A 14430-nucleotide genomic window follows, 5' to 3' on the forward strand; every position below is an offset into this window, starting at 1 on the left:
AGAGTGCTGATCCAAGCAAGAAGTTATTTCCATCAAAAACTATGGGATAACCCAGCTACTTGGGAGGCTGAGGTGGGAGGATCAGTTGAGCCCAGGAATTCGCCTCCAGCTGGGCAACATAGTGAGACTCTTGTCTCTAAAAAACAAACACCCGTGGCAGGGCACGGTTGCTCATGCCTGTAATCCCAGCACTTTGGGAGGCCAATGCAGGTGTATTGCCTGAGCTCAGGAGTTCAGAATCAGCCTGGGCAACACAGTGAAACCCCATGTCTACTAAGATACAAAACAATTAGCTGGGCATGGCAGCATGCGCCTGTAGTCCCAGCTACTCAGGAGGCTGAGGCAGGAGAATTGCTTGAACCCGGGAGGTGGAGGTTGCGTTGAGCCGAGATAGCACCACTACACTCATACTCCAGCCTAAGCGACAGAGTGAGAGTCCGTCTCCAAAAAAAAAAAAAAAAGAAAAAATCACGCCTGTAATCCCGGCACTTTGGGAGGTCAACGCGGGCGGATCATGAGGTCAGGAAATCAAGACCATCCTGGCCAACATGGTAGAACCCCATCTCTACTAAAACTACAAAAATTAGTTGGACGTGGTGGCACCTGCCTGTAATCCCAGATACTCAGGAGGCTGAGGCAGGAGAATCGCTTGAACCAGGGAGTCGGAGGTTGCAGTGGGCCAACATCGCACCATTGCATTCCAGCCTGGCAACAGAGCGAGACCCTGTTTCAAAACAAACAAACAAACAAACAAAAACTCCCCAAACTATGAGACGGATGGTGAGGATGGTAATGCTAGTCAAATGAAAATGTAGAAAGACACCATATTTATTTACCTCATGGAACTGTTATTGGGAGAGGAGAATAGTCTATAAAACAGAAAGACAGATGTTGCTATCACTGCTTCTCACCGTTCTAACTGTAGAGAGGAAACTGGACTCTGTTGAATGCCACCATGAAATAAATGCATTATTTGCACTTAAAACGCTGTATTGCTTCCTGTATACATCTAAGCCACCTGACATCAGCTGTGAGCAGAAATTGGCCATGTGCCAACTAAATGATTTTTACTGTTCACAGTATTTTGTTCAGTGATTTACCTTCAGGGAAAAATGAGGAAATGAGTTAGGAAAAAAATTAATAAAACTTGAAGACCAGTGTCAAAAGTGATTGATCTAAAATTAATTTCACATGTCTGAGGGTACAAGTGTCTGAAGAAAACGGGTGGAAAGGAGAAAATGAGACTGGCGAAGCAAGACAAGGCCATTGAGAATTTGGGGGAGAAAAAAGCAGTCATATTCAATGTTTCTTCTTTTTTTCAGCGACAGTGTTAAAGAGCCTAATATAAGAAAAATTCCAAGCTTTAGGCTGGAGAAAGGGTAAACCCAACTTGTCTCTGAAGATGAGCTGAATGCGTCACTCAAGAGTCAGCTCCCATGGACCTCACCGCGTGCCTCGTGTGTAGGCTGTCCGCAGGTGTCCTTGGGAAGACAGGCAAAGTGCTTCCACATGTTTCTTTCTGGCAAGATTCCAGGCATTCTCCTCCCTCTCCCTCTGCCACAGATTCAGGCTCCTTTCCCTCTTGGCGTCCCAACATCCAAGTTCCAAATCATGGGTCAGAAATGGAGATTGGGTGGAGACAATAAATGTAGTTGTCACAGTTGAGGAAATGATTTAAAAGTGTTCACCACCGTAGAGTTTTTCTACCAAGTGTGGTAAAGCCAACCTGGCAATGTTTGTCCCATTTAAGTACAGTTTCCTCAGGAAGTGTTCAATCTAGATTTTGTCTGTTAGGTGGGAGCTTTCTGTGGATTAGGGACATTTAATTACTCTCCAGAGTCTTTCAAGATGGAGGCCATGGCCTCTTGCCAAACTTGGGTCTTTTTTGTTTTGATGAGAGAGGCAAACTAGAGAGTATATTCCCATGGCAACTTCAGAATATCACCTGTTATATTACTTAAAGGACAGAGAGTAGCTGTACTAGGAGCCTCAGCTGGACTGGATATCAAACTAGAAAGGGTCATATTATGGGCTTGTGTTCTACTCTCTCCTAGCTCAGTTCATTAGGAACAAACTTTAGTGTTAGTTTGGGCTTCCTGCTCTTCATAAAAAAAAATGATATTTTTTTCTCACAGATACAAACTCCTATCACAACTAGAAGTATGACTAGCTGATTTCAATATTTGATGACTCTTATTTTAGAGAAACGAGTCGTTCAATGCATCTTTGCTACATTCTCTTCCATTACTGTATATGTGCTTTTTTCTTTACTCTGATATGGATAGCAAAGGGATAAACAACACATGATTTAAATCATTAAAGTAGCACAGTTCTGCTTTTTCCTAAGAACTGTAGTCAACTTTTGTTCTGTAGAATGCTGCCAAAAAGAGGATATATCATGCAAACTATTGGGACAGAGGATTGGCATAAATCTCCTTACTAAAGAGGATGAACAAAAAGGAGACGAACCATGGATGTCAATAAATCAGAAATGCAGCTGTTTGGGACCAAAGTCCAGTTATCACTCTAAGCTAGGCCTGAAAGATATGGTGGCCTTTCAAAGGCAATCCCAGGTGTTGACAGAGAAGTCCCCAAAGAACTCTTTGACACTCGGGCCCTTTGACTTTTACCCTCACTATATCTGTATCCTTTTCTGTTTTCAATACAGAGACATTTGAAGGGACATTTTTCTTTTTTCTTTTTTTTTTTTTTTTTGAGAAGGAGTCTTGCTCTGTCACCCAGGCTGGAGTGCAGTGGCCAGATCTCAGCTCACTGCAAACTCCGCCTCCCGGGTTTACGCCATTCTCCTGCCTCAGCCTCCCGAGTAGCTGGGACTACAGGCGCCCGCCACCTCGCCCGGCTAGTTTTTTGTATTTTTTTAGTAGAGACGGGGTTTCACCGTGTTAGCCAGGATGGTCTCGATCTCCTGACCTCGTGATCCGCCCGCCTCGGCCTCCCAAAGTGCTGGGATTACAGGCTTGAGCCACCGCGCCCGGCCGGGACATTTTTCTTATAGCAGTTTTTTGTTTTCAGTTGAAAACCTAAAATGGAAAAATAACTTTTAATGTTAAGCTGTGGTTTCCACCTTCTATGACCTTCATTTGCAGTCAGCTGTTTTTAAATGATCTTCAGATCTTCGCTCCAGCTCTACGGTATTGTGTGGTTCATGCACTTGGGAATAGACAGGAACTCTGGAACTCTAAAAACAATTACTAAAATTATTAAGTTTATGGATATTTTAAGGTAAAGTCATTCACTGAGCTGAACTTTGAGAAGAGCCCTCATTGTTTTATCCCAAAATATCCAAAAGATTATATAAAAAATGTAAAAGTTTACCTCTAGCACTTTGAAACTCACAAAAAATTTTACAGTGTGTATCAAAAGTAATTTTATACACCAAGGAGAGAAATCTGTTTATAGAAGCTTAATGTAAACCAATGCGTTATTCTCCAGGGGCATTTGTTCTAACATACTTATTAAATATCAGACTCATTTAACCCCTGGAGGGTTCAATTCCTTTATCTAAAAATGAGACTGGTATACATAGCGCCTAAAAATCCCTTCCCTGTCAAAGAGTTTAATTTGATATCACCCCAAATAGCAAACAACACATTTCCATTTTGATTGGTTTTATGGCATGAAATCAATAGTCTTCTTAAGGTCCTTTGTATCATTGTGAAAAATATCCCACAAATATGACCTTCACATTGCTCTACAGTATGTATACTCTGAGTTGATTCTACTTATAGAATTAATAGCATGAATGATTTCAGATATTAAATCAAAGTACCAAAGACCTAAAAGTTCAGACTCCCAGTACAATTTAAAAATTATATAACTGAATGCTTAATTTCCTAAAAAGGAGTAATTAGAACTTTAGAAAAGCTGTCTTCTTGAGTACTTCATTGTAGTGTAAAAACATTTGACATTAAGAGGAAGTACTTCACTCTTAAGAAAATTTTCTCTGTTTAACAAAGATGCTAGGATTCTGGAAAGTCAAGCATAGCCAAAGACCCAAAATAAAAATTATTTTAAAAAATATTTTAAATTACAAAGTTACACATAAGAATCATGAAAAATTTAAGCAGCATAAAACTACACTACATGAAAAGGGAAAAAAGGGAGAAATAGAATCCTATGATTAGACTGTGATTTCCAAAGATGACAGTCATTTTCAGAAAATTTGGTGTATATTCTTCTAATATTTACCTTCTCTATACATACAATAACTGATATTATACAAGGCATAATATTTTACTGCTGAATGAAGCCAACAAGTATTCTTATTGGTAATAATATGTCTAATTGGGCAATACTAAGAAGACTTCACACAATCTTCTGTATCTATTACAATGAAGAGAGAGAATAAAAAGTGTCATAAATTCAACAGGCTTTCATAGTCTCTTGTTTTTAAAATTGTTTATATTTAAAAATTATGTAATATAAAGAATAAGCATATATGGACAGAGTTTATTGCCAAAATAAGTATTTTACAATTATTGTATGACTTAATAACATTATCATTGTTGTGGTATATAATTAACTGTAATGGAAGCAATTCACACATGTGATTTTGATGACAATGATGATTGAAAATAATGATTAGCAATTATTTCTGATCATCTATGGTATACCAGATGCTTTACAAACATTATCTCCTTTCTACTTAAAGTGGAGTCTTTGGATCAGCAGTACTGGTATTACGAGGAAAATTGCTAGCAATGCAGAATCTAAGGCCCAACACACCCTGGTTTGTGAGTCCCAGAAGCCTGTATTTTTCCCACAATCTCGTACAGTGATTATTATGACTTTTATACAAATAAACCAAGAATTTCTAAAGTCAGTTGGGGTGAAAACTCGATCCAAAGCTAAACTTAAAAGATTTCATTGTTTCCAATTTCTCTTTGCCCATTCAATTTCTGCATTCACTTCAATTTTTTCTGCTTTACTTCTCTTGAATATATCCAGACCCCACCAAAGTGGTATGATGTCTCAGTCACCATAAAACAAAGCCTAGTCCCCTTGAGGACTGATAGAACCTGACTTTCCATCGATTGGGTCGTTTATCTGCAAGGACCCTCCAAAGAATATAATAATTTTCTCTCTTGACTGTAATTCTCACAATAAATGGTTATGAAGCATTTCTGGCGAAACTGTAGTAAAACCTATGTCACCGTCCACAATGAGAAAGTCAACATTCATTTTGCACTCCAGAGTCCTTCTAGTCACAGTCCAGCAGGATCCTAATCTTTGTTTTTCCTGGTCAGTGTCATTGCACTCAGGAGCCTCTGCCAGATTCAGCAGGGAAGTGTCTGGGTGATTCCTTCTCTCATTCCTAGGACTGGGAAGAGGAGTGTGCTCTGGGCCTGGGACCATGGGCAATGTGAAAGGGAGTATTTGTTTCTCTGGAAAACATCATCTCAAGTTACAAGCCAAGTTGCCGCTAGATGTCCCTTTTCAACTCAGTTGAAAGAAATACAGGGCTATGTCCAAACCTCAATGTTGAAAGCATTTAGGAGGTAATCTTTCTTTTTTTTTTTCTTTTACATTTTAAATTGATGCATAATATATAGAAATAGTACATATACATTTGCATTTGATGAGTTTTCAAAAACTAAATACACCTGTGTAACCAGCACCCACATCAAGAAGCAGAACGTTATCAAGGAGATAGTGTTTTCATTGCCTATCCATGGCAGAGTTTGTGAATACCAGGGGTAAGTGGCCCTCCCATTTGTGACTCATCTCATCCTGATGAAGACAAATTAGTGAATAGTGTCTCCAAACTGAGATCCAGTCTGATCGGAGGGTGTAGAGTCGCAGAATAAAGTTGTAGGTGAGGTGTTTGCTGATCGGAATTGGAGAAATTGCTTATTTCTACCCCCAGGTTCTTGTTTGTTGGGTCTGACTTCAGAAGCTATGGCAAACTTACATTTTTTCCAACTCTCAGAGTTCACATTTTCTTGAATTTGATCTCCTTCATTGTCCTGCCCCTGAAGGGCCACTGGAAACATCTTTTCCTATTTCCTCCTAGTGTGGGAGTATCAAGATTTTTCAGCCATCCTTGGCTATAAGTGTATTTCACTTGGACTTGGCCTATTTCTCTTTCTTCAAGCATCTTTTGTCACTTCTCCCAATTGATTTATGTGACTGCCTTCCAAATGGAAGAGGAAACCATGTGAATCTCAGTCACCGTCTACTCTAGACCACTTGTTGTTGGGCAGTGAGGCCATTCTATATGATTTGTACGTGTCTGAGACCATGAGCCACCCCAGAGTTGAGGTCTGGAATCTCATATTTGGCTGTTGATTTTTCTCAAACTCTGAGGCTTCCATGCTGTCTGTGTCAATAGTGTGACACAGACTCAAAGTTGTTCCTTAGGATCTTAAAGAAGTGCTTTCTATGAATTTCTCTAGTTTATGTTAAAAATACTTTATGCACATGGTTCAAAAGCCTGCTTGATTATAAGTCATACCATAGTAGCTACCTCCATATGGAATCTGGGTTATACCAGTGAAGCAGAGCAGTAAGTCTGTGATAATCAAAACAATCATAGGGCTGGACATGGCGGCTTATGCCTGTAATCCTAGCACTTTGGGAGGCCGAGGCAGGCGGATCACCTGAGGTCAGGAATTCAAGACCAGCCTGGTCAATATGGTGAAACTCCGTTTCTACTAAAAATACAAAACTTAGCTGGGCATGGTGGCAGGTGCCTGTAATCCCAGCTACTCAGGAGACTGAGGCAGGAGAATTGCTTGAACTTGGGAGGTAGAAGTTGCAGTGACCTGAGACTGTGGCACTGCACTTCAGCCTGGGCAACAGAGCAAGACACTGTCTCAAAAATAATAATAATAATAATATTAACCTAAACAGTTGTCATTTCCTAAGAAATTTAGTGCTTCATGGGTGTTGGGTAAAAGGTAATGACAGATTTACAGCTTCACGAGACAGATAATGAGTTTTCCTTAAATTATTGAAACAACTCAATATTGTGTAAGTTTGGTTCTCTACCTGAAATAGCCAGTTTTAAACCATGCATTCTTCCCAAAATTGCAATTCGGTTTTCAATGAAATTTCATTAATATTTCATTGGTAACTAGCAAGCAGAGTTCTAAAAAAAAAAAAAAAAAAAAAAAAAAAACAGAGAGAGTAAATTGAATGGGAATAGATCTCTTGAGGCATAGGCTCGGAAATGGTACATCTCTGCTTCCTGCATATTTTATTGGCCAAAGCAAGTTACAAGGGCATTCCAGATTCAAGGCCAGGAGAAATAGACTCTACCCCTTAACAAAAGAAGCAATGTGACTCTTTAGTGTCTTCCATCAAGAGGAGAGACATATTCTCAGGTGCCTCCCATGCCCCACTCACTCTCCTCCTTGTTAAAGCCAGCCAAGCCCCAAAAGCGTGATTACCTGACCTCACCAAGCCTCTGTGAGAATTCAGAGCTAAATAATTGGTTGTTATATTACATCACTAAGTTTTAGAATGATTTGCTACATAGCAAAAACTAATAGACTGTCTTATCAGGTACTTAAATATGTACAACTATTAAACATTACAATTTAATTCTCGTTTTACTTTTATCTTTTGGAAAACTTTGAAGGATATCCAATTCACAGCCCACAGGCCCACTTCCAAGAAAAAGAAACAAATAATGCAAATGATCACCTATTATCTTTTGCTCTGACCTCTCTCAAGCAAGTCTGGAGCCCTTCTTTCCTCATTCTGAAACCACATCTCAAACTTCTGGTTAGCACGCTGTCCACTCAGGCTCCTCAATTCCCGTCTCTGACAAAGCCATGCTTTGCTGCCTCTCTGAGGGAGTGACTCTGGGGACCTGTCCCTGCCTATTTTTGGGTAGCCTGAAGATCCAGCAGCTGCACATCCTCTGGTCCTTTGCACATAAAGACAGCTGTGGCCAGTGCTCCTTGGAAAGCTGGGCTCTGTTCTCACTTTGATTGCTTTTCTTATGGGAAAAACTCCTAAAGCTCTTTCAGAAAAAGATCTCCACCTTGCACCTAAGCAAAACCTTCTGGGGTTGATAAATGAAAATAAAAGAGCCGCAGAGTCTGTGAATATCACACCTTCACGTAGAGTTCCGTATACGCCTTTTGGATAAATTGCCAAAGTCATCCCCAATGGATGTACCCGAACTAAGAGTTCGAATGGGGAAAAAACAAAGTGAGGTGAGGCTTAGTGCAAACAAAGTTTAGAATTAGAAGATAACTTTTTATAACCTCCTCAAGTTAGCAAGTAGTTTCAAAACAAGCAGAAATTGGAAAGTAATTGTTGTTGAAGTAGTTACTAAAGTAATGGGAAATGTCTCAGTGCAAGTCGAGCATCAGTTGGCAGCACTGCTAGACTGTGGGCAGCAGAGTGCTCTGTGGGAGGCCAGGATATCTGCCTTGCCAAAGAGTACAGAAAACCCAGTCGAAACACTGAACCAGGATATTACGTTATCAGAGAAACTCAAAACACAGAACCAAGGGGCAGACAGGCCAGAGTAGTCAGACAAGAGGACATGCTAGATCAGGGTCAGTGATCACATGGTGGAATCAACCATTAACATCAGAAGTCAGAACAACTACTGTATTCCAGGACCCTTTGAGATGAGACTAAAATTTCCTACCCATTCCTGTCCTTCCTATAAGGGGTTTGTGTCATCCTATAAATGGAAAGTTCATCTAGACAATTTTTCCTGCTTCATGCTTCAGAAAATCCCATGATGGGTAGTGAGGTGAGACTTAGGATCATTGCCTACGAGCAGCAAAGGGTGGAAAAGATCAAAGGGTTGTGAGGGTATCCAATTCCCAGGACCTTTCTTTGGGTCCACATCTGCACAATCATGGAACAGTCATATTGGAGATCAAAGGTCTTGGCTTGAGCTGAAACTACTTCTTGACTTTTTGCTGTGATAGTTAGAGGTAGACAGTTAAACTAGGTTGGCCTAGTCAAAAGAAGAGGAATCAAGGTAAACATCAATATGGCAGTTACTCCCAATAAAGTTGATTTGAAAGCATTTGGAAAGGTTCAATAAAATAATTGTGTGGTTATTGGAGACTGTAGAAAAAATATTGTGGGTTAAAAATCACAGTCAATCTCTCACCTGGAGAATTCCCTCAGTGATTATGAGTTCATCCAGTTGCCATTTTTGGAAATTTTGACCAGTGAAAGGATGGCTTGAGATCACACACAAAGTGTGGTTGAACAAAAGTGCTAAACTGTATTAGGTCAGAATGTGGAAAGTTAAGTAAAATGTAACTCCCTGAGGAAGGTGGTTCTGAGTAGAGCAGATTCTAGAATTACCATATGAGTACTCTTCTTTAGACAGGAGGATGGCTTGTCTGTCCATGAGGCTGTACAATTCTGGAAGTTCTGTAGTAAAAAGGAAACTTCTGACTATTGACCTGAGAATTTAGGATCAAGAAGTCAGGTTTAGTTATACTTAGAGGATAGGGCTAAAATACATTGTTCAGGAGTATATGTACATCTTTTAATAATCATGTTTTTATCACAACTGAGGAAGAAGTGTATTATCTTAGTTCTGCATAAATTACCTTGAAGATAGTAGCATGTTGTTGGGACACAGAGATTTCTGCAATAAAATCTCAAAAAGGCGTTTTACTTTCTCAGCTGAGATTTTGACCCGAATATACAAACTTACAGGAATTGTTGTCACTCTATTTGCTGGTAAGAGCATGTAGAATCTTGAAGGTAAAGATAAAATGACTTGAAAATGAGACTGTTGCCCCAAATAATTATAGAGAGCAGATAAAATCAAATAAATGGCCATCAAAATGGCTATATCTTAGAGTAATTATAAAATCTACATGACACTACAAAGAATTGTACCATCTGCAGTTAGTTTAATTATGTCAAGCAGATACAGTTATAAATTGTTATCCACATTTTTGAGGAGAACTTGTGTTCTTGCTTGTCTCACTGATGAATAATTTGCCTTGACCTTATTGCTTGACCTGTGGCTGCCCACCAGTTGCACACCCATTGTTTCTTCTGATTTCTGGCCTCTCCAATGGTGAGCTTCCGCTCTGGGGCTCACACGCCTTTCTTGGCCTTGGCCTTGGTCCCCAGGCTCTAGCTTTTGGTGCTAATGTCTCCACATCATATTCCATGCCTCTGCGAACAGCACGGTGACTTCTGGCTTATGAAGAACCACCTTCACAGTCCAAACCATCAAACAATCCATGGCTTAAGTGATGCCTTACCCATAAGATTTGGACTTTCTTTGGAATAGGAAGAAACTTTTGCTGAAGAACAATGGAAACAGCATCACCTCCTTCTCTCCCTGCTACACATGATACTGGGGTGCAGTATCCAGATCTATTGAGATTCTTGCCACAAGGCAAGGCAGCCAGAGGGAAGGAACATTTCTTCCTCTGAATTCAGAGTACACAAGCTTTAATTCAGCTGGCGATTGGTGGGCCAAAAAGGTAGGTGTTTCAAATTTCCCATGTGGGTCTACCTGAGTCAGCTGCTCCTCCTAGCCCATCCACAACATGGGCCGCTGCTCTCCTGCTCCTGGCTCCTTCCTCACTGCCCATGTACCCCCTCATCTCTTTCACTCAAGACTGCCAGAGTTTCTTTTTAAATTATCTTTATTGTTTATTTCCATAGGTTTTAGAGGTGCTGTTTTGCTACATGGATAGGTTCTTTAGAGGTGATTTCTGAGATTTTGATGCACCCATGACCTGAGCAGTATACGCTGTACTTAATATGTAGTCTTTTATCCCTCACACTCCTCCCACCCTTGCCATGGAATACCCAAAGTCCATTGTATCACTCTTATGCCATTGCATCCTCATAGATTAGTTCCCACTTATGAGTGAGAACATAGGGTGTTTGGTTTTCCATTCCTGAGTATAATATTCCTGAGTATAACCACTTAGAATAATGGTCTCCAATTCCACCCACGTTGCTGAGAATGCCATTATTTCATTCCTTTTAATGGCTGAGTAGTATTCATATATATGTGTGTGTGTGTGTGTGTGTGTGTGTGTGTATGTGTGTGTGTGTGCAATTTTTTAAATTAATTAATTAATTTATTTTTTGAGACAGAGTTTTGCTTTTGCTGCCCAGGCTGAAGTGTAATGGCATGATCTCGGCTCACTGCAGCCTCTGACTCCTGGGTTCAAGCGATTCTCCTGCCTCAGCCTCCCAAGCAGGTGCCATCACACTAATTCTTTGTATTTTTAGTAGAGACAGGGTTTCACCGTGTTGTCCAGGCTGGTCTCAAACTACTAACCTCAGGTGATCCACCTGCCTTGGCCTCCCAAAGTGCTGGGATTACAGGCATGAGTGTCTGGTCCCATGGTATCTTTATCCACCCACTGATTGATAGGCATTTGGGCTGGTTTCACTTGTTCACAGTTGCTAACTGTACTGCTATAAACATGTATGTGCAAGTATCTTTTTCATATAATGACTTCTTTTTCTCTGTGTAGATACCCAGTAATGGGATTGCTGCATCAAATGGTAGGCCTGCTAGAGTTTCATTAAAATGTGTGCTTGAGCTTAGTGCTCTGAACACTATCAGAGTTTTAGTTGCTTCTAGATTCCCAAAGCTACATGTGAGGGAGTCAGATACTTAGACAGTTTTCAAATCCTGGCTTTGTGACCTCGCTAGGATAACTCTTAACCTCTTTTGGCTTTATTTTTCACATTTGCAAGTAGGATTATTATTGTTGTTACAATCATTATTATGGTGGTGTTGTGAGAATTGAAGAGGGTGTGTGTAAAGTACCTAGAACATGTTAAACCAAACATTTTGTCAATCAGCTTGGGCAAAAGAGAAGGGCCCTGGATCATGAGGCTTAGACATTTGAAGTTTCTTATGGAAATAGAGGGAGTTGAGCTGGCCTTGATCACAGGCTACCCAGGAAGATAAAGGCCACTTTTGAACCCTAGTAGCAGTTGTAAGCTGTCTTCTGAGTTGTGTTTCTGTTATCTTTAACTTTTCAGGAAATTCTTGATAAAAATTACAGCCTCATCTTAGTTGTGCAACAGGAATTTTGAAGAGCAGCCACCTTCCCTGAAGCCATGTAGGGAACAACAGCAGAGTCACATTGGAAGACTGGTGTTCACAGAAGACCACAAGCTTGTGAAGGTCAACTCAGCTGCGGTAGCTGAGCAGCTGTAGGGCAAGTCTGCTGAAATCTGAAGACCCGAGACCTTTGTCCTCGGGATATATGGTATGGTTCCCTTGGGTTCTCAGAAATGACTGAGATGACATTTTGAGAGAAGCTAAGTTTTGGAAATTAGGCCAGAGACTTGTGCCAAAATTGTGGATAAAGAGGAAGTTCCTGTTTGGGTTGTAGTGACAGGCTGTTGAGACTGGTGAAGGAAGCATCACACTCAATTTACCCCACACTATGAAGAGAAAAAGAGTTCTTAAAAAGACAGAGAGGCACAGCCTCATCATCAGAGCTCTTTAGGGAAACTGTGGGTGCTTGGGATTACCTCTATATGTCAGATTTTCAAATTAGCATTGCACACCAGAGACCTCTTCAGGTGAGGTGAACTTGTAAAAATACCTGAGAACGGCTATGAAACTATAGTGTGCTGCTGCTGTGATTTCTGTTTTATTTTTTCATTTCATTTACTTTTCTACATAACAAGTGTGTGTGTTTGCGCACACACACAGAGTATATATAAAGACATAGATACTTATAGTATATAGAAATGTATTTGTATAAACACAGGTATTATGTTGAAAGTTTGAGATTCTTTGGTTTTTGATAAAAACTAATTTAAATTGTTATTAAGATCTGAAAATTAATTCATTCAGCTTTAAGAGACATAGAAATTCAGAGCAGCAATCCCTCTTTGGTAAATGTTTCTGTGAGGGACAACATTCTCCACTAAAGTAATTTTGAGCCACAATCTTAAATCAAACCATGCAAAGATAAAAATTATTTCCTTGGGAAAAGCTGTGAACAGTATTACCTAAGGCTTTGGGTAATTTCAAATGAAATGCTGAATTTAATATATTGAATGACACAGCATCTTTATTTTAAAATGGAACAAGTCAATAAGGTCTTTACAGGAACACACAGCTTGAATAATAAAATGTGTGTGAATAGATCTTAATAATTCATTCCATGTGCTGATGCAATTTGATACAAACTCATGTGTTTTAATAAGAACTGTAAGCTGTTTTTTGAAATTATGTGTTGGATTAGAGAGCGAGAGAGAGAGAAAAGACCAATTAAGCAATGAAAAAGTAGAGGGTGATTTGCTAATGCTGAATGAGTAGGAGCCATCTGGGACTATAAAGCGTCCCCAACAACCTACAGCTTCCCACACAGATCGTAACCTCCTCCTCCGACACCCCCACCACTACTTTGTGTAGGAGTTTATCTTTTCCAGCTATCACTATGGGTAGGGTAAAAACTACTTTTATAAAAATTACCTTCGTGGTTACTGAAAGCTGAAGAGGAATACTTCACTAACCATGGGTCATGACTCATAGCGTAAATACTTATCTAGTAAGCATTTATAATATTTCTTTGGTGCTAAATTTTCTCATTGAATAAAGTTTGCTTTCATTTTGTTTCATCCACATCATAGTGGCACTTTCTGACTGAACTGCTTAACCCTCTGAATTCAACTCTTTGCCGAGACATAAAGAATTTTGATGACTGTTTCATTATGCTTCCTCTAAAAAATATTTTTTAAAGTCTCTAAAGATTGTTGACTGTGTGCAAAACACTCTAAAGCTTGTATCAAAGTAACATAAGGCATTTAGATGAGAAAAGGGCATATACACAATCCACTTCAGCTACACATAAACTGGTTCATGTGTTAAGGACAGTTCTAGAACTTTGGAAACCTGGATAGGGACACTCCTTCTGACAGCACAATCCCAAAGGCACTGGAACCAACTTCAACTCCCACTGAGCTTAGAACCTACCCTGAACATTGCCTTCGAAAAACAAACACACTCTTTTATGTAACCCCTCTCTCCATTCTCCCCCTCCTTTTACAAATTATATGCTAAAATGCTTCCAATGTAGTTATAAATAGATCCAGTAAGACATCAATTTCTACACCTTCCAAGGGACAGGGGAAACAATCACAGGAAATGAGGTTAAAAACAAATACTATTGGCCGGGCGCGTTGGCTCATGCTTGTAATCCCAGCACTTTGGGAGGCTGAGGTGGACAGATCAGGAGGTCAGGAGATCAAGACCATCCTGGTTAACACAGTGAAACCCCATCTCTACTAAAAATACAAAAAAAAATTAGCCGGGCGTGGTGGCGGGCGCCTGTAGTCCCAGCTATTCGGGAGGCTGAGGCAGGAGAAAGGCGTGAACCCAGGAGGCAGAGCTTGCAGTGAGCCGAGATTGCGCCACTGCACTCCAGCCTGGGCGACACAGCGAGACTCTGTCTAAAAAAAAAAAAAAAAGCTATT

Source organism: Rhinopithecus roxellana, chromosome 2 (assembly GCF_007565055.1).
Source record: "Rhinopithecus roxellana isolate Shanxi Qingling chromosome 2, ASM756505v1, whole genome shotgun sequence".
Classification (NCBI taxonomy): domain Eukaryota; kingdom Metazoa; phylum Chordata; class Mammalia; order Primates; family Cercopithecidae; genus Rhinopithecus; species Rhinopithecus roxellana.